Raw genomic sequence first — 21,033 nt, 5'->3', positions numbered from 1 at the left:
AGACACACCAGAGATCAACTCTGAACAAAAGAGATCAACTCTACACACTAGAGATCAACTCTACACACAAGAGATCAACTCTACACACTAGAGATCAACTCTACACACTATAGAGATCAACTCTACACACTCAGGTCCAACACTTGATGTTAGGGTACCATCAAGGTGGCTCACAAAAGACTCAAGTCCCAAAACTCACAAAATAACTCTTCAATCCCGGACTTGGTACAGAACTCGTGCAGCCTCCATGATTATATAGCAATGTGCGTTTCTGGGCTGCAACGGCTTGTGCTGGAGGAGATCTATCATTCTTCCTGAAAATCTGCAGTTAAAGAACTAAAAGATACAGTTTGATCTTTTAGTTTTTATCTTTAATCTTTAATCCCTGAACGAACTCTTCTACTTTGAAATTCGAACTTTAATTATCTTTTAATTCGTTCCAGAAGATAGATCATCTTATCTCTTGCTAACTGCACAATAATCTGTTAAAGATATAACAGATTTATGTGTCCAGTATTTTCGGGCCAGATGTCAGGACATCGTGTCCGACATCGTGGATTCTGCAGCTTCAATTCTTCATTTGACATTTTATCTTGACTTATGCATTGTGCAGCAACTCCAGTATTTTCGAGCAGGATGTCAGGACATTGTATCCGACATCGTGGATCCTGCAGCTTCAATTCTTCATTTGACATTTCATCTTGCCTTGTGCATTGTGCAGCCCGATCTTATTCTTTGACATAACGTTGGACATCATGTGCAGCAACTCCAGCTTTTCCTTCATTGTCTAAGTGCTTATGTTTTAACAAAATCTTCGCCAATCTTTTAAAACTCCGTAGAGCTAAGCACTAACAATCTCCCCCTTTGGCAAATTTTGTCTAAAACATACTTAGACACTTCCTGAGCAGGTACGAGCAGTTATGCAAGTGGGATCAGCAACTTTCATTATCAGAGTAATCAAGCACAGCGGAAATTCTTCAAGTTGCAAATCTACAAGTCTTCTCCAGGATGTCAAGACATCTCACGTGACATCAGCTTTCTGCTTCTGCTCCCCCTGTCTTCATGCTTACTACAGCATCTTCTATCAGCTACTAGTCTTTCCAGGATGTCAAGACATCTCTTGTGACATCAGCTTTCTGCTCCCCCTGTCTTCATGCTCTTACTGCAGCATCTTCTATCAGCTACTAGTAGCTTACATCAGTCACCATCAGCAGCAGCAGTCTCCCCCTCAAGATCATATACATACAACTCCCCCTCAAAATCATGAATCATGCATACATCGTATCCTACTGCCATACATCATACATAGTATCCTACTACTCAAAATCATGCATAATAGCAAGCATAATACTATTACTCCCCCTTTTTAGACAGAATTTGGCAAAAGTAGAATGCATGAACTTAAGGTGCAAATATTACAGACCCATAGTAAACCATTGTTCAAAGGGACATGCCCCTATAGCCAAAAAAAAATATAAAGGTCTGATGATCATGGGGTGGCTTCGGAATCATCATCTGATTCAGTATCCTCTGCTGCATCTTCCTCTTCCTCAGCTGCTTCATCTTCTTGCTCAGCTGCTTCTCCATCATCAATGCCACTTTCTGAGAGCCTTTTGATCAACCGTTCCAGCTCCATCTTCTTCTCTGTGGTGGCTTTGATGGTTGCTTCCAGCACCTTGCATGTGTCCTTGAGTTCAGCAATCAGAGCATCCTTGGACACAGCACCTGAAGCAGCAGCTTTCCCTGATGTCGAGACAATGTCTGGGACATGTGTCCCCTCAAACAATTTGTAATGCAGGGATAGAGGAGATTCTCTCCAAACCTGTGGCAACAGTGGAAGTATGATTGGTGGGTACCCAGTTTGCAGCTCCAATCCTGTGCAGGATTGCATATTTCACACTCAGCTTCCCTGCAGACAGCTTCCCTTTCTTTGGCCAATGCTGGACTTGTTTGGCAGTGATTTCCTTGGCAATTTGATGCTCAGAGACAGCAATATCCATCACTCCATCTGTTGGTCTGCCCAGGTACTTGTTGTTCACAGCAGGGGAGAATCTAACACATTTTCCTCTGACAAACACTCTTTGATACTCATCACTCTTTCTGTTTGTTATGTCAGAGGGAATGTTGACAATGAATTCCTTGACTAGACTCTCATAGCAGTCTCCCAACTTGGTGACTGTTTTCAGCAGTCCAGCAGCCTTGATGAGGTCCATTATCTCCTTGCAATCCAAGGCATCTCTTCCCAGTTCTCTTTCAACCGCAAGTCTGCGTTGATACACATATTTCCACTTTTCAACATTGCCAATGGAGTGGAAAGAGATGTTGTCCAGTGGTGCATCAGGAACATTACCAGGCACCTTCTTCCCTGATGTCTTGGCCCTCTTAGATGTCGAGACATCTAGTTCGACATCATCATCAGAATCAGATGAGGGAATTTCTTTCCTCTTCTTAGAAGGGATTGCGACTTTGCTTCGTCTGGATGAGGTAGGAGTGATTGGAGTGCTCTTCTTCTGTGCCATAGTCTTGATTCGTCCAGACCTCTTAATGGGGGTTTTTCCCTTTCGGCTTTGTAGTCTTTCTGCAATGCCAGGTGCCAACTTGTTGGCAATGGATTCTTCATCAGATTCTACTTCTTCCAGATCAATGAGGTCACCTGGAGCAGGTTCTGGTGCCCGTGGTGCAGGAGTCTCCTCTGCAGCTTGATCATCTTCTTCTGTTGATTCCTCTTCACTGGGTGAAGGAAGGGCTTCAGCATTTGGAGCGGAAGATGTTGGAACATTTTTCTCAACATCAGGCACAGAACCATTCGGGGTGGAAGATGTTGGGACTTCTTCATCAGCTTCAGGGACAGCAACATCTGGGGTGGAGGATGTTGGAACATCTTTCTCAGCATCAGGAACAGAGGCGTCTTTCAAAATGCTACTCACAATACTGCGGATTTTCTTGTCCATCTCCGTGTCTACTTCCCTAGGACTTGTTGCAAGGCTAGGGTTTTCAGCAATCTTCACTCCCTGTTGTCTTCTGGGAACCAGTTTCTCAGGGACAGAAGCTTGACCAGGAATTATTTGTATGGGTTGGATGTTGAATTCTGGTTGTTCCTGGTGCGGAGATGATGGTACAGAGGGTGAACCAGGAGCTGAAGTTTCTTTTGGTGAGGTAGCCATGGAAAAGCAGAGCGTTTGAAATGATTTCGTAAATCTCTGAGAGCTGTTGGGGAATGCTGAAAACGAGATTACCACGAAAATATAAGTTTGAATGAGGAATGTAGAGGGACGTGTGAAGCAACGGTCGAATTTGCTTTGGTTTAGTAGGGAACGTGCTATTAATGTTAAGTGAGATGTTTGAGCACGTTCAGATAGCAGTAGTTGCTATAATTCCTCTAGCAGACAAATGCCCAGCTTGCCCCTCAGTTTTTCAAACTGATTTGCATCCAATGCCTTTGTGAAAATATCTGCTATTTGTTCCTCAGTGTCAACATGCTCCAGTGTGATAACTTTATCATCAACAAGCTCTCTAATATAGTGATGTCTAATGTCAATGTGCTTGGATCTGCTGTGTTGCACAGGATTTTTAGAAATATTAATAGCACTCAAGTTGTCACAGTATAATGTCATGACATCTTGTTCGACATTGTACTCTTTGAGCATCTGCTTCATCCAAACTAGTTGTGAACAGCTGCTTCCTGCTGCAATATACTCTGCTTCTGCGGTAGATAGGGACACACAGTTCTGCTTCTTGCTGAACCATGAAATAAGATTGGTTCCCAAATAGAAACATCCACCAGAAGTGCTTTTTCTATCATCTGCACTTCCAGCCCAATCAGCATCACAATACCCAACCAGCATTGAATCTGAACAATGACAGTACATAATCCCATAGTCACTGGTGCCATTTACATATTTCAGAATTCTCTTTACTTGAGTCAAGTGACTTATCTTAGGATTGGCTTGATATCTTGCACAAACACCTACTGCATAGGTGATGTCGGGTCTGCTAGCTGTTAAATATAGTAAGCTCCCAATCATGCTTCTGTACAGACTTTGATCAACACTGGTGCCAGCTTCATCTTTTGACAACTTCAAGTGAGTAGGTGCAGGTGTTCTTTTATGGCTGGCATTCTCCATCCCAAACTTCTTGACAATGTTCTTTGCATACTTGCTTTGTGAGAGGAATATGGAGTCTTCCATCTGCTTCACTTGAAGTCCCAGAAAATAAGTCAGCTCTCCAACAAGACTCATCTCAAATTCAGATTGCATCTGTTGGACAAAATGTCGAAGCATCTCATTCGACATCCCTCCAAACACAATGTCATCAACATATATCTGTGCAATCATCAAGTTTTCAGCATCTTGCTTGACAAAGAGAGTCTTGTCACTTCCTCCCTTCCTATACCCTTGCTGAGTAAGGAACTCTGTTAGCCTTTCATACCAAGCTCTTGGAGCTTGCTTCAATCCATAGAGAGCCTTCTTGAGCCTGTATACATGATCTGGATGAGTTGGATCTACAAATCCCTTTGGCTGCTCCACATAGGCTTCTTCATTCAGGTATCCATTCAGAAACGCGCTCTTCACATCCATCTGGTACAGCTTGAATTTGAGGATGCAAGCTACACCCAATAACAATCTGATGGACTCAAGCCTAGCAACTGGGGCAAAAGTTTCATCAAAGTCTACACCTTCAATCTGAGTGTAGCCTTGAGCAACAAGTCTGGCCTTGTTTCTGGTTATAACACCTTCTTCATTGGTTTTGTTCTTGAAGATCCACTTGGTGCCAATCACATTAGTTCCCTCGGGTCTCGGAACTAGCTCCCAGACTTCATTCCTTTTGAATTGCTCCAATTCTTCTTGCATAGCATTGATCCAGAACTCATCAGTCAGTGCCTCTTTCACATTCTTGGGCTCAATTTTGGAGACAAAACATGAGTTGGAGACAATCTCAATCTCCCTTGATCTTGTAGTGACTCCTCTGTTTGGATCTCCTATAATCAGCTCCTTGGGGTGCATCTTCTGGATTCTAATGGAGGGTCCCTTGTCGGGTTGGTTGATGTTTGATTCATCTGTAGCAGAATCAGAGTTTTCTGCATTCTCTGCACTTTTAGCTGTATCTGCTACATTGTCTCCCGATGTTCTGACATCTTCTTCGACATCCTTCTTTCTTGCTGGAGTTAGATCATCAACAACCACATTGATGGATTCCATCACAGTTCTGGTTCTGGAATTGAATACTCTATATGCTCTGCTGTTTGTAGAGTATCCCAGGAATATTCCTGCATCACTCTTGGGATCCATCTTTCTCCTTTGCTCTCTGTCTGCCAAAATGTAACATGGACTTCCAAAGATGTGGAAGTGCTTGACAGTTGGCTTCCTCCCCTTCCAGATTTCGTACAGTGTGGTAGGAGTCCCTCTTCTAAGTGTGACTCTGTTGTGGATGTAGCATGCTGTGTTCATGGCTTCAGCCCAGAGATTATAGGGAAGTTCTTTGGCATGGAGCATGACCCTAGCAGTTTCTTGCAAAGTCCTGTTTTTCCTTTCAACTATGCCATTTTGTTGTGGTGTAATGGCTGCAGAGAACTCATGAGTGATGCCTTCAGATGTGCATAATTCAGTGAACCTGCTGTTTTCAAACTCTCTGCCATGGTCACTCCTGATTCTCTTGATGACACGGTCTTTTTCTCTTTGAAGTCTTAGACTCAACTCCTTGAATACTTCAAAGGTGTCTGATTTCTCTCTGATAAAGTTGACCCAGGTAAATCTGGAGAAATCATCCACAACAACATAGGCATACCTCTTTCCTCCAAGGCTTTCAACTTGCATAGGCCCCATCAAGTCCATGTGAAGTAGTTCCAGCACCCTGGAAGTGGTCTGATGTTGAAGCTTCTGGTGGGACATCTTGACTTGCTTTCCAATCTGACATTCACCACAAATTCTGCCTTCTTCTATTTTCAGATTGGGAATGCCTCTAACAGCACCTTTGTCAATGATTTTCTTCATGCCTCTTAAGTGCAGATGTCCAAATCTTTGATGCCATATTCTGACTTCATCTTCTTTGGAGGATAGACATGTGGAGGAGTAACTGGTTTCTTGAGGTGTCCATAGGTAACAGTTGTCCTTTGATCTGCTGCCCTTCATTAGAACTTCACTCTTCTCATTTGTCACCAAGCATTCTGACTTTGTGAAGTTTACATTGAATCCTTCATCACACAGCTGACTGATGCTGATCAAGTTTGTAGTCAGTCCCTTCACCAGCAGTACTTTGTTCAGACTAGGAAGTCCATCATGAACTAGCTTTCCCATTCCAATGATCTTTCCTTTAGAGCCATCTCCAAATGTCACATAGCTAGTGGAGCAGGGCTCAATGTTTACCAGGAATTCTTTAACTCCTGTCATGTGTCTGGAACAGCCGCTATCTAGGTACCAATCTTCCTTAGCTGAAGCTCTAAGTGAAGTATGAACAACAAGACTGACAATCTTGTGTTTTGGAACCCACATCATCTTCTTTCTGCTGTTGCTACTTTGAGTTCCATGATGTGGATGGCCATGTAGATGATAGCAAAAGGGCTTTATGTGACCATACTTGCCACAGTAGTGACACCTCCACTTCTTTCTTTTGCTCCTTTTCTGCTGCGTTCCATGATGTCGAGACCGATGTTGTGACATCGTGGCTCCAGTGCTGTTTTTGGCAGGAACAAATTCTGTCATGTTTGTTCTGCCAGCAGACTTAAGATTAAATCCAAGTCCTCTCTGGTTTCCAACATTCTTTCCAAGCTGCAGCACCTCATCAAGCGTATCTGAGCCTTTATTCAGCATCTTTATTGATTTTGTCATGTTTTCCAGTTTAGAGTTCAGAAAACCAACTTCTCCTTTAAGCTCAGAGATCTCCTCTTCATGTGCCTCCTTTTCAGCCTCCAGATCTGCAATGACCTTCTTCAGTTGTGCTTCTTGCTGAAGGATCTTCTCACTTTTGATGCATAGTTTTCTATAGGATATAGCAAGCTCATCAAAAGTGATTTCACTATCTGTATCACTTGAATCTTCAGCAGATTCAAATCTCCCAGTGAGTGCATTTACATCTCTGTCAGAATCACTTTCTTGTTCACTCTCTGTATCATCAGACTGACATACAGAAAGTCCTTTCCTCTGCTTCTTGAGATGAGTGGGACATTCAGCTATGATGTGTCCATAGCCTTCACACCCATGGCATTGAATTCCTTTGCTGTGACTGGGCTTTTCATCTGACCTTTTCTGGTATTTACTACCTTTCCTGATGTCGAAAGGGATGTTCTGGACATGTGGTTTCTGCCTCCTGTCCATTCTGTTCAGCACTTTGTTGAACTGCTTTCCAAGGAGCACAACTTCCTTTGTCAGACCTTCATCAGTATCCAGGTCATACTCATCTTCTTCTCCTTCATCATTGGACACGAAAGCCAGATTCTTGCTCTTCTTTTCAGCCCTATCCGAGAGTCCTAGCTCAAAGGTTTGAAGGGAACCAATGAGTTCATCTACTCTCATGTTGCAAATGTCTTGGGCCTCCTCTATTGCAGTGACTTTCATGTCAAATCTCTTAGGCAAGGATCTGAGGATCTTTCTCACCAGCTTTTCATCTGTCATCCTCTCTCCCAAGGCAGTGCAAGCATTGGCAATTTCAAGAATGTTCATGTGGAAGTCATGAATACATTCTTCCTCCTTCATCTTCAGATTTTCGAATTTTGTGGCCAATAGTTGCAATCTGGACATCTTCACTTTGGAGGTTCCTTCATGAGTGGTTTTCAGGATCTCCCATGCATCCTTGGCCACTGTGCATGTGTTGATCAGTCTGAAGATATTCTTGTCAACTCCATTGAATAGAGCATTCAAAGCTTTGGAGTTTCCAAGTGCCAATTCGTCTTCTTCTTTAGTCCAGTCTTCTTCTGGCTTCAATTCATTAGAGGGCTTTCCTTCTGTGTCCAGCATCTTGGGATGTTCCCAGCCTTTGATGACAGCTTTCCAGGTTCTGCTATCCAGTGATTTGAGGAAGGCCACCATCCTTGCTTTCCAGTATTCATAGTTGGTTCCATCCAGAATAGGTGGTCTGTTCACTGGTCCTCCTTCTTTCTCCATGTTCATCAGAATTTATCTCCCTAGATCTCACTCAGTGATTTCGAGTGCCAGCTCTGATACCAATTGAAATTCTGATACTGGGGACAGATGTCGTACAGGATGTCACGACATCACGCTTCAGAACATGCAGATTATAGTTGACAGTGTGTACAGTTTAAACAAGAAGATAACACAAGAGAATTGTTAACCCAGTTCGGTGCAACCTCACCTACATCTGGGGGCTACCAAGCCAGGGAGGAAATCCACTAAAATAGTGTTAGTTCAAGGTCTAACAGCCACTGTTTACAACCTTCTCACCTAACCACTACCCGTGCGATCTCTACCTAAGAGCCACTCTTAGATATGAGAAACCCCGCTCACTCCCTCTCAAACACTCTCCCGTGTTTACAATCAAATCAAAGACACACCAGAGATCAACTCTGAACAAAAGAGATCAACTCTACACACTAGAGATCAACTCTACACACAAGAGATCAACTCTACACACTAGAGATCAACTCTACACACTATAGAGATCAACTCTACACACTCAGGTCCAACACTTGATGTTAGGGTACCATCAAGGTGGCTCACAAAAGACTCAAGTCCCAAAACTCACAAAATAACTCTTCAATCCCGGACTTGGTACAGAACTCGTGCAGCCTCCATGATTATATAGCAATGTGCGTTTCTGGGCTGCAACGGCTTGTGCTGGAGGAGATCTATCATTCTTCCTGAAAATCTGCAGTTAAAGAACTAAAAGATACAGTTTGATCTTTTAGTTTTTATCTTTAATCTTTAATCCCTGAACGAACTCTTCTACTTTGAAATTCGAACTTTAATTATCTTTTAATTCGTTCCAGAAGATAGATCATCTTATCTCTTGCTAACTGCACAATAATCTGTTAAAGATATAACAGATTTATGTGTCCAGTATTTTCGGGCCAGATGTCAGGACATCGTGTCCGACATCGTGGATTCTGCAGCTTCAATTCTTCATTTGACATTTTATCTTGACTTATGCATTGTGCAGCAACTCCAGTATTTTCGAGCAGGATGTCAGGACATTGTATCCGACATCGTGGATCCTGCAGCTTCAATTCTTCATTTGACATTTCATCTTGCCTTGTGCATTGTGCAGCCCGATCTTATTCTTTGACATAACGTTGGACATCATGTGCAGCAACTCCAGCTTTTCCTTCATTGTCTAAGTGCTTATGTTTTAACAAAATCTTCGCCAATCTTTTAAAACTCCGTAGAGCTAAGCACTAACACCCCTCATGATCATGGTTTTCTTTGTGGGGCATTGAGAGGCAATGTGACATCTCCCAAGACATTTGAAGCATTTAATGTTGCTAGTCCTTTCTTGGGAACTAGTCTTAGGGGTGTATTTCTCTATGGTCTTACCCTTATCTTCCTTGGGTTTTGAAGGTGCAGCCCCTAAAATTCCATGGGCTTGGTCTTTCCTTGGATAAGAGTGAGAGCCATAAGATTTTGAAGAAGGCTTTCTTTTAAGTTGTTGCTCCACTCTTATACAAAGTTGGACTAGCTCATCTAGGTCCCTATATGGAAGGAGTTCAACCTTGTCCCTCACTTCCATATTGAGCCCACTAAGGAACCTAGCTATGCTTGTTCTTTCCTCCTCCCTAAGTCCAGCTCTTAAAAGGAGTAGTTCCATTTGTTGTCTATATTCTTCAACACTCATACTCCCTTGTCTAAGCCTTTGGAGCTTGTCCATAAGCTCCCTTTCACAGTAGGAGGGAATGTGCCTCTTCCTAAGGGCACTCTTAAGATCATTCCAATACTCTACTGGAGGATCCCCATGAATCCTTCGTTCTTTAACAAGGGAAGTCCACCAATAGAGGGCATACCCTTGAAAGCTAAGGGTAGCCAATGGAACTTTTCTCTCTTCGCTAATATGATGGCAAGCAAAGAGTTGTTCAACCTTCATTTCCCAATCTAAGTAGGCCTCAACATTATCGTTTCCGTGGAAATATGGGAGGCTAATGTTAACCTCTTGAGGCCTTCTATCCTTTTCTCTTCTTTGGGAGTGATGTTTAGTATTTGAACTATGACGCCCTCTATAATAGTCGCTAAGTTCTTCACTTAAACTCTTGCAAGAGTCATGACTACTATAGGAGGCATGTTTTTCTCTTTTCATTTCTTTCATTATTTTTCTTCTTTCTTCCTCTCTTATTTTCTCTCTTTCATCTTGACTTATTTCTTCCACTCTTTTTTTACCTTTTTCTTTTCTCTCTTGTTTTTCTTTCCACAACTTAAGGGATCTCAACTCATCTAATATCTTATACAAGGGGTCCTTAGGAGTAGAACCCTCACCATTAACACTAGATGAAGAATGAAAACTCATGTTGGTTCCTAAGTTATGGTTCTTTCTTGTTGGGGGTTTGAAAACAAAAGGTAAAACAAACTATGGTTGAAACTAGCCAAAATAAACACTAAAAGAGGTGTGAAAGATAAGGTAAAAACTAATTGGTAAAAGGCAAGCTATCTAGGCGGTTTGACAATGGAGGGTAAAAGAAATAAGCTATGAAAGTAAGCAAGAAATTAAAGTGCAAGAAATGCAAACTAGGCGGATCCTAAGAGTGTTTGGATGACCTCATTTAAGGTTCCCAACAAAACACTCACTATCCTAAGGGAAAATTGCCTAAAATTATTACACACAAATGGAAGTAGGGTGACCTAGCGGAGGCTCCCAACTTACTTCCAATGAAAGGCCTTTTTGTTACAAAATTTGAAAGCAAAGAAAATTGCCAATTACAAAATTACAAAGAAAAAAAAGTCCTCAATTGTGGTGGCTATTCTCTCTTTAGTGTTTCACTCAATTTGGAGTGCTTCTTAGTCCAATAGCTCTTAAGGTGGTTGGCCCCTTTCTTCTTGACTCAAATTCTTCAAGATATGGCACCAATCCTCATTTCTAATTCCCTATATGGCAACTCACAACCAAGGAAACAAAGAGACAAGCAATAACTAAAGACAAAAAAAAATGAAATGAAAGCTAAACCAATAGAGTTTTAACAAGACAAATTTTCAAGGATTATTCAACAATTAAAGCAATGAAAAGCACAAAAAAAACAAGCTAGGACTCAAAGAGAAACCTAGAATGGCTCTAGAGTAGAGTAGAAAAACTCTAAAAAAAAAACTCAAGAAACCTCTAGTTTTGGCACTTGTTTTCACAATAATTTTCAATTTAAATTTCAGAACAAGGATTGGTATAAAATAGGCACCAATTATAGAACAAATTTTGAGCCAAAACAACAAGCACACTTTCCTTTCACTTTTTTTTTCCTGGACACTGATTTTTCTGCCAACGTGTGCGATTTTTATTATTTTTTCCTTTAATCCAAATCGCTTGGTTCTTTTTTTATAATTTTGGTCCAGATGTCTAGAAAATTCAGTAAAAGTTTCAGCTCAAAAACCGTAGTGACCAATTCCCAGTAATTTATACAAGTTCGTATGTTCACGCTGCCAGCACCAGCGATTTCAACCTAGAAATCAAGAGTAGTGTTTATGTTGCTTAAGGCTTGGATAGTTACAATTTGTGTTTGCTTATGCTCAATTATCTTGAATAAAAAAATTCAAGAGAGCTTAAGACTTATTTTGATTCACAAATCCAGCCACAACTCAGCACCACAACTCAACTTCATCATAGGCATCATGTAGGAAACTTAGAAAACAAAAAAAAAGTTCAAGAACAAGACTACTTCTAGGAATTGATTTAGAAGATGTTATGAACTAAATAACATGCATGAATTAGACTCAAAATTCAAAAGATAGGCTAAGAATGACAAACAAATGTATCTAGAATTCAATCAACAAAATAAAAATTCAACACAAACTTAGAACATAATGTGGCAATTACTATGACTAAACATGACTCTAAGACAACATGGATTAAGTGATTTCAATTAGATTTTTGTGTTTTTTTTTTCTAATCAATATTTTGGAAGAAAATTTAGATCTAAAGGTTCAGCACAAGAATATTATGAATGAAAAATGATAGAACCTAAAATCAACACAAAAAACATGATTCAAGAGTAGATCTACAAAATTTGAACCATAGAAATGCAAGAACAAGTGTAGATCTAAGATTTAATCGGATTTTTTTTAATCTACTCTAAACAGCACCAAACCACAAGACAATGGAGGATATACATGGAGAATAAGATGAAGAACAAGGAATTAAAGAGAATTCACAGAACAAAAAGATAGAGGAAGCAAAAGAACATCACCTAGATGAAGATGCTCTTGATACCACATGGTGTAAGCTCCATTGGAGCTTGTAGGCCTAGGATCTTCTTCATCAATGGATTCCTTTGCTTATTGGAAGATAAATGGCAGTGGAATGGAGAAGGAAGAGAGAGAGGAGACGCCACTTCAAGGAGAAGATGAGTCTAGAAGAAGCTCACCACCATAGGAGGTCATGGATAAGAGCTTGGAGGAAGAAGGAGATGAATGAAGGGAGAGGGAGAGAAGAGCACGAAATTTTGTGCTCAAAAAGAGCTCTGAAATCTGAAGTTAATATTCAAATGATCAAAGTTGAAAAAAAAATGCACACACATGACCTCTATTTATAGCCTAAGTGTCACACAAAATTGGAGGGAAATTCAAATTTCACTTGAATTTGAAATTGAATTTGTGGAGCCAAACTTTGGAGCCAAAATTTCACTAATTATGATTAGTGAATTTTATTTATGGTTCAGCCCACTAATCCAAGATCAATTCCAAGATTCTCCACTAAGTGTGCTTAGGTGTCATGAGGCATGAAAAGCATGAAGGACATGCACAAAGTGTGACTATATGATGTGGCAATGGGGTGTAGTAAGCAAATGCGCACCTCCCCCTCTAAAATTTAATTGAATTGGGCTTCTACCAATTCAATTAAATTTATTTCCAACCACACACATCAAATATCCACTTAGTGCATGTGAAATTACAAAACTACCCCTAATACAAAAACTAGTCTAGGTGCCCAAAAATACAAGGGCTGAAAAATCCTATATTTCTAGGGTACCCTACCTATAATATGGAGCCCTAAATACAAGGACCAAATATAATGACATCCTAGTCTAATATGTACAACGATAATTGGACCCAACCTTGGCCCATGGGCTCAGAAATCTACCCTAAGGTTCATGAGAACCCTAGGGCCTTCTTCAGCAGCTCTTGCCCAATCTTCTTGGAGCCTCTTGCTCATGGTTCTAGTGATTGGTCCCTTCCTAGGTTGGATTGCATCATCAGGGTTCTATCCCTCATTAGCTAGAATTTCTAAGATAGTCCAAATCTCGACGCAGGAATTAGACCACAGAAAGCAAGTCGAAAATGGGGTGGTTGGAATACCGAGAAGATGTTTGAAGGTAAAAGCAAGAATCTTGGCAGGTAGAGGCGAATGGGCCCCGTTCATAGACATTCTCGCACTGTTGATCTTCGGAGGAGTCCTCTTTCCAAATGTGGATGGGTTGGTGGACCTAGCAGCAATCGATGCTTTTCAAGCCTATCATAACCACAAGGAAAGCCCGGTTGTCGCTATGCTAGCCAACTTATATGACACCTTCCACCGAAGATGTGAAAAGAGAAATACAAGGATTGTTTGTTGTACTCCAGCTCTTTATGTATGGTTAGTTTCGCACCTTTTTCGCCAAGAGGTGAGACATGTTTGCCCACTAGAAAGCCACCGTTCGTGCACAGAGAAAGGAGGGACAAATTGGGACCAACTCTTAGCGAGCAAAGAAGGAGCTTCTATCAACTGGTTCCCTCGATGGAAGGAAGGAAGAACCAGAGTTCTTATTTCATGCGGAGGATTTCTGAATGTTCCCTTGATGGGGACAAGGGGTTGCATCAGTTACAATCCCGTTCTTACTATAAGGAAACTTGGCTACCCTATGAGAGGGGCATCACTAGAGGAAGAGCTCGCGCCTTTCATTTCATGAGGTTTCAATAAGACCAACATGGAGACACTTCAGATGGTCCGCAAGGCATGGGAGGTTGTGCAAAAGAAGGACAAAGAACTCAGGGGCAGTAACAATGGGCCCATAGGTGGCTATCGTAAGTGGTTAAAAGCCCACGTGTAAGGTTTGGATTGGCTTCCAAGTTTGAGAACCGCTAAAAGAGAGGAAGTTGAGGCACCGGAGGAAGACGAAGAAGTGCAGGCCCTTAGGGCAGAACTCGAGCAAGCCCAAACAATCAAAGAAAGGTTCAAATCAGCAGCTCTGAAAATCCGAAAAGAGAATGCCGAACTGAGGGATACAAATATAGCTACCACCAAGGCCTTGGAACGAGAGACCAAGAGGGCTCGTAGGGAAGAACACGGCCGGAACAAGTTTCGAGGGGCTCTGTGGGGCAGCAACAGCGAGCTTAAGCTCCGAAGAGAGGAAAGGGACCGATCACGAGTAGACAGTTTGATCTTGAAAGATGAGTTGAAGGTTTGCTCAAGGTCCAAAAGAAACTTGTCTCAGCAATTATGCGAGACAGAGACCAACATGTTAGCTATCGTCAGCAAATACCAAGAAGAGCTAAATCTAGCCACGGCCCACGAGCATAAAGTGGCGGACGAGTATTCCCGAGTGTATGCAGAAAAGGAGTCTAGAGGAAGGGTGATCGACTCGTTACATCAAGAGGCAACAATGTGGATGGACCGATTTGTTCTTACCTTGAACGGGAGTCAAGAACTTCCCCGATTGCTAGCCAAGGCCAAAGCGATGGCAGACACCTACTCCACCCCCGAGGAGATCCACGGACTTCTCGGCTATTGTCAGCATATGATAGATTTAATGGCCCATATAATTAGAAACCGCTAGGAAGTTTGTATTGTCGCTCAGATCTTGACTAGTTATAACTTTCTGAATAAAATGAGTTTATCCCATGTTGTTACTCTAAAGGTTAGTGCAAATCAAATCACTCCCGCATTTTATCTCTAGCATGCATTCATCGCATAAGCATCTCTTCATGGTGTCATAATGAACATATCATTCCTGCATTTGTCTGTTGTCATATTCCAGCAGCGAATTTTGCATGAGTCATTGCATCATTAGGCATATGCATTCAACATACTTTTGTTCTACAAACTACATACCTTTTGTTTTCATGTTTGCTCATGCGTGATCCTTGCATTTTCCTCTACAAAATGATAACAAAAAAAGGGAAGCATGAAAATTCACACTATATTCTTAGTTGCATGCGTTAGGTACCATGAGCCAACCATGTTGGGATCATAAACCCATTTCTAAAAAACCCAAACAACAGAACAAAATGATTGAGCATGGTACCTAATGCATGGTTAACTAGGAAATGATGTTTCTTCGGGCATCTCAATTTCATAATTACATTTTCCATGCATAGCTTAAAGTATGCCTGAGTCATTCATCCCTATGAAAGGTTGTTGAAGTATTGGCGATCAGAATTGCCATTCCTTGGATTCTAGGGTTGAACTAAGTTCATGCTTTTACGAAAAAGGTTCATCAAGTCAAGTTGAAGTATGGAAGTAACCATCTTGCAAAAATTGGGGCAAAAGATGAATCGAGTTACATCGCTGCTTCGTCTACTGCCAAACACATTTAGGATTGTTGATGTCCTTGTTACTTCCAGTTTCACCTTGACAAATATGTCATGGACCATGTTGAAAATCTAAATTGATTCAACCCCATGTCCTGCATAAAAAATCGCAATACTTCAACTGTGCATCATTCACATACATCCATGCTTTTCATTGGTTGCATTGCTCATTGCATTCTTTCCTTGAAAAAAAAAACGAACTTAATCATTGTTATCAAAAAGAAAAGAACACACTTTACGGTGCCCTTACCGAACCCGTGCTAGAGCTAGAGTAATGGGTAAAGTAGAGGAGGCGCAAGAGCAGATGAAGGCCGACATGGAGGCCATGAAAGAGAAAATGGCCACAATGATGGAGGCCATGATGAGCATGAAGAAGATAATGCAAGCCAATGCGGTTACAGTTGCCGCTACCAGCGCTATTGCTAAGGTGATCCCGATGCCCCCATCTGGCCTTAACCAAATGAATCATCCGACCTCAGATATGGTAGGCAAAGATTTGGGAAGTACGGGCGGCCCCCCATTATGTGCAAATTCAAAACAAGCACGCCTTCACGCCATATGGCTTGCCTTCCAACTATACACCACCCAATGTGGCGTACACTCCCAATGAGAATGTCAATAACTCAACTCCGATACTCATTGAGAGCCAATAACCTCAATCTGATCAGGCACATGTCTCTCAAACCATGGGGGAGACACATGAAATTCCCCACCACAATCTAGCCGACTTCGAGCCTTGCCTCGGATATTCCATTGAAGGGCAAGCAATTGGTGGTATACCCCTGCGAAACACTTTGGAGGGCCCTCAGTATCACCAACAACCACACCTCTTGCATTCCACAACATGTAAAATCCCTCCTATTATGGAAGGAAAGGGAAAAGTTGGATCATCTGGAGGAAAGGCTCAGGGCAATTGAAGGAGGCAAAGATTATGCCTTTGCTAATCTAAAAGAGTTATTCCTAGTACCCAAACATGGTCATTCCCAAGTTCAAGGTGCCGGACTTTGACAAGTACAAGGAGGCTACTTGCTCCAAGAACCATCTAAAGATTATTGTCAGAAGATGGAGGCATACGCAAAAGATGAGGAACTGCTGATACATTTCTTCCAACAAAGTCTTACTGGGGTAGCTTCTACTTGGTACACTAACTTGGAACCTTCCCGAGTCCATTCTTGGAAGGACCTAATGGTTGCCATCGTTAGGCAGTATCAGTACAATTCTGATATGGCTCCGGATAGGATGCAACTACAAAACATGTGCTAAAAGGGGCACAAATCTTTCAAAGAATACGCCCAAAGGTGGAAAGACCTGGCAGCCCAAGTGGCACCCCCAATAATGGAAAGAGAGATGATAATCGTGATAGTAGACACATTACCAGTGTTCTACCATGAAAAAATGGTGGGCTACACACGTTCAAGCTTAGCTGATTTAGTTTTCGCCGATGAAAGGATCGAAGCGAGTCTGAAAAGAGGCAAATTTAATCATCCTACTTGGACGAATGAGAAAACTGGGGCAAATGAAGAGGGTGAGAATGAAGGAGAAACCCATGCTGCGATTGTCGTTCCTACATGGAAACTTCCCACCAGCCAAACAATGTCATTACTCAGCCAATAACAACCCTTCTCCTTACCCACCACCAAGTTATCCACAAAGGCCATCCCTAAATCAACTACAAAACCCACCTTCCACACAACCAATGCTAAACACCACCTTGAGCACAAACCAAAACACCAACCAGAAAGAGATTTTGCAGCAAAAAGCCTATAGGATTCACCCCAAATTCCGGTGTCATATGCTAACTTGCTCCCATATCTACTCGACAATTCAATGGTTGCCATAACCCCTGCTAGGTTTCCTCAACCTCCATTTTTCCGAGGATACGACTCGAACGCAACATGTGCATATCATGGAAGAGGCCCGTGGCATTCCATTGAGCATTGTATGACCCTGAAGCGTAAGGTGCAAAGTCTAATTGATGCGGGTTGGCTGAAATTTGAGGAGAATCGCTTGTGAATCCTAACAATGACAAACGACACCACACATGGGGCAATTTTGAAAGCTGTTGTTAGATGCCTCTAATGACTCATCAGGATTTTCAAGTTTATGCCATTATTGTAAACCACAATTACAATGCTAAATAATGGATGAATTTGACATCCTTGTCTCTCTCATCCTTTCACAAACACATCTTTGCTTATTCAACTTCCACCGGAATGTGAGTGTAAGCCATTGGTTTGTTTGGTCAAAGTGACCTGCTGATGTGCCATCATTTTCTTCTATTTTCTAAACCCTTTTTGCACCATTTTAATTACTGATTGGTCTTAATTGTCAATTAATCAGGCAGTCTTATTATTTGGGCTCATTTAGCAAATTTGATGTTTTTAATCTAATTTCAGGAATTAATAAAACATTGGGCTTAATCCGGATTTTGGTTATGGACTTGAAGAGGGCAAATAAAGCAGCGCTTACCTTAGTTAATTTCTAATTAAAAATTTCGCAATTTTATTTTATGTTGTTCAGTGTTTATTTCGTTTTGGGCCAGAGTATTGTAATAGGGCCCAGTGACTTTGAGTGACTCTTTTTAAATAGCAGCCTTGGGATTCGTGCAAGGCATTCTGTTATGCTATTTTCATTATTCAGAGCTTTGGTTTTAAGTTTTCACGTTTTTTTGTTCCCTTGTTACGGTTTTCGTTCTTAATGCAAATTTCTATTTTCTGCTTCTAATTACGAGTTCATTCTTGCTTCTTCTTCTACTTTCATTTACGTTTCTGTCTCATTTACGTTTCTGCTCATTTACGTTTCTGCTTCATGTTTCATTTGTGTTTTCTGTTTGAATCCATGGAAGGCTAGATTTTCTGGTGTTGTTTCCTTTTGAGGACGAAGCCCAACTCTCTTTGAGGTTTCGCATGTAATGTGATTTCCTGGCAGTTTTCCCTTCACCAGTTATCCCAATTTCGTGAATATTAATCAGTGCACGCTTCGTGTTTGATTAATTGCCTCTGAGCCTAACTTGCGTTCATGCTTAATGGACGAAGGGCTAACTGGTGTATGTGGTGCCTAATCACGTATTGAAAACCCTAAGTTGATTTTCGCTTAGTAAATTGAAATAGGGTTGGATTAAGTGGTTGACTGTTAGGGACGAATTCTCCATAACCCAGGATAAGAGAATGGCTTCTGAATCAGAGGAAACAACCCGTTTTTAATATTAGTAGTTTCGTATTCCAGTTTACTTGTTCTGCTCTTTAATCACAAAACAAACAAACCCCCTAATCGTTACTGTTACTGCAAGTATATTGTGAACATTTGGTTTGTCACTGCTCGTTGGGAAATGACCTAGGATCACTTCCTAGTTACTGCATTTTCATGTTTATTTGATTCGGGTACGGCCTCGATCAAATTTGGTGCCGTTGCCGGGGAGCAGTGTCCAAAGGTTCATAATAGCTAGCTAGTGTTGTGTGTTTAATCCTTTCATGTTTTATGTTTAATTGTTAGTATTGTGTTAGTATGTGTGTTAGTGTTGTTTAGTGTCCTGGTATTTTGTTTAATGTGTGTTTCAGTTTTCCCATTAAGCGCTTCCCCTGTTTTAGTTTTGGGTGTTTTGCTGTGAATAGTGTTTTGCGACGGACTTAGCGACCATTTCTGCTTGTGGCAAACCAGAGTAGTAGTAGAAATCCCTTAGCGACGGATTTTAGCGACCACCCATGCTGAATTATTTGTGATTTTTTGTTTTAGTAGCTAGGGTTGTTATTTTTGGCTGAATGTTTTTGTGGTAACTTCTTTTAATCCATATTTTGTGGGAAAAATAGCTAGAGCCTTTAGTTTGGTCAGATTTGAAAGTTCCAAAAAACTAGCAAATTTTGTGTTTGTCAAAACTTCAAACGGCCATAACTTTTGCTCCGGTTATCAGAATCGCAATTATTATATATGCATTTGGGGTAGAAAAAAATTTCCTACGCCTTCGCAGCCTGCCATAGGCCAGCTGAGGTCTCCATCATCGAAAAAAATCGATTCTGTCAGAAGTTTTTTATTTTTCAAGTTTTATTCACTTATTTTTCTTAACCTACCAATTTTAGCTTTCATAGTTAGACTTTGAATTTATGTCTGAAATTTTTTGTGCTATCTTCTAATAATTTTATAAGGTTGCTCACAAAATTTCAAGTCATTTGGATATCATTTGAGGGTAGCTGTAGTTCAAACCTACACCTTTATTTACATGACAAGGCAACTAGTTGTGTGCATGCTGAATGTAGTGTATGACTAGAGGCAATCCATCTGACTTACAACCCTTTGATCCTGAGATAGATAGGACATTTCACAGATTAGTTAGGCATCATTTTATACCTTTTGATCATTCTGAGCATTCCATAACTGGTGAATCTGTGCATTCTGTTATTGGTGATTTTGAACATCCTGATCTTGAGCATTATAATTTTGAGCATTCTGATTCTGAGCATTCTGATTTTGCACATTCTGAGAACATGGCACAACCTCCACCCCGTGAGAGGACTCTAAGGGAAATGGCTACACCTGATTTCACCTACGAAAGCTTGTGCATCCAATACCCTGATGAGGATGTCCCATATGTTCTTAAAACTGGACTAATTCATTTGCTTCCAAAGTTTCATGGCCTTGCAGGTGAAGACCCGCACAAACATTTGAAAGAATTTCACATTGTCTGCTCCACCATGAAACCCCCAGATGTCCAAGAGGATCACATATTTCTGAAGGCTTTTCCTCATTCATTAGAGGGAGTGGCAAAGGACTGGCTGTATTACCTTGCTCCAAGGTCCATCACGAGCTGGGATGACCTTAAGAGAGTATTCTTAGAAAAAATTTTCCCTGCTTCCAGGACCACAGCCATCAGGAAGGATATCTCAAGTATTAGACAACTCAGTGGAGAGAGCCTGTATGAGTACTGGGAGAGATTTAAGAAACTATGTGCCAGTTGCCCCCACCATCAGATTTCAGAACAGCTTCTTCTCCAATATTTTTATGAAGGACTCAGTAATATGAAGAGAAGTATGATAGATGCTGCCAGTGGTGGAGCCCTTGGAGACATGACTCCTGCTGAAGCCAGAAATTTAATTGAGAAGATGGCTTCCAACTCCCAGCAGTTTAGCGCCAGAAATGATGCCATAGTCATTAGAGAAGTGCATGAGGTAGCTACAAACCCATCTGCATCATCTGAAACTAAGAAGCTTGAAGGCAAACTGGATGCATTGGTTAACTTGGTAACCCAGCTGGCCTTGAATCAGAAATCTGTACCTGTCGCAAGGGTTTGTGGTTTGTGCTCCTCTGCTGACCACCATACAGACCTTTGCCCTTCCATGCAGCAACCTGGAGCAATTGAGCAGCCTGAAGCTTATGCTACAAATATTTACAATAGACC

General features: G+C 41.3%; 1 non-coding gene across 1 annotated transcript; it reads right to left on the bottom strand.

Moving 5' to 3' along the window:
• Nucleotides 1-20,500: 20,500 nt before the first annotated feature.
• Nucleotides 20,501-20,607, bottom strand: LOC112998651 (small nucleolar RNA R71). The gene has a single exon (XR_003263745.1). It is a non-coding gene; the product is annotated as a small nucleolar RNA R71 (small nucleolar RNA).
• Between the last annotated feature and the right edge of the window lie 426 nt (nt 20,608-21,033).

The sequence above is a fragment of the Glycine max genome, chromosome 12 (assembly GCF_000004515.6).
Source record: "Glycine max cultivar Williams 82 chromosome 12, Glycine_max_v4.0, whole genome shotgun sequence".
Classification (NCBI taxonomy): Eukaryota; Viridiplantae; Streptophyta; class Magnoliopsida; order Fabales; family Fabaceae; genus Glycine; species Glycine max.
The sequence above is the reverse complement of the archived record's forward strand: the minus strand, read 5'-3'. Positions and strand labels throughout refer to the sequence as shown.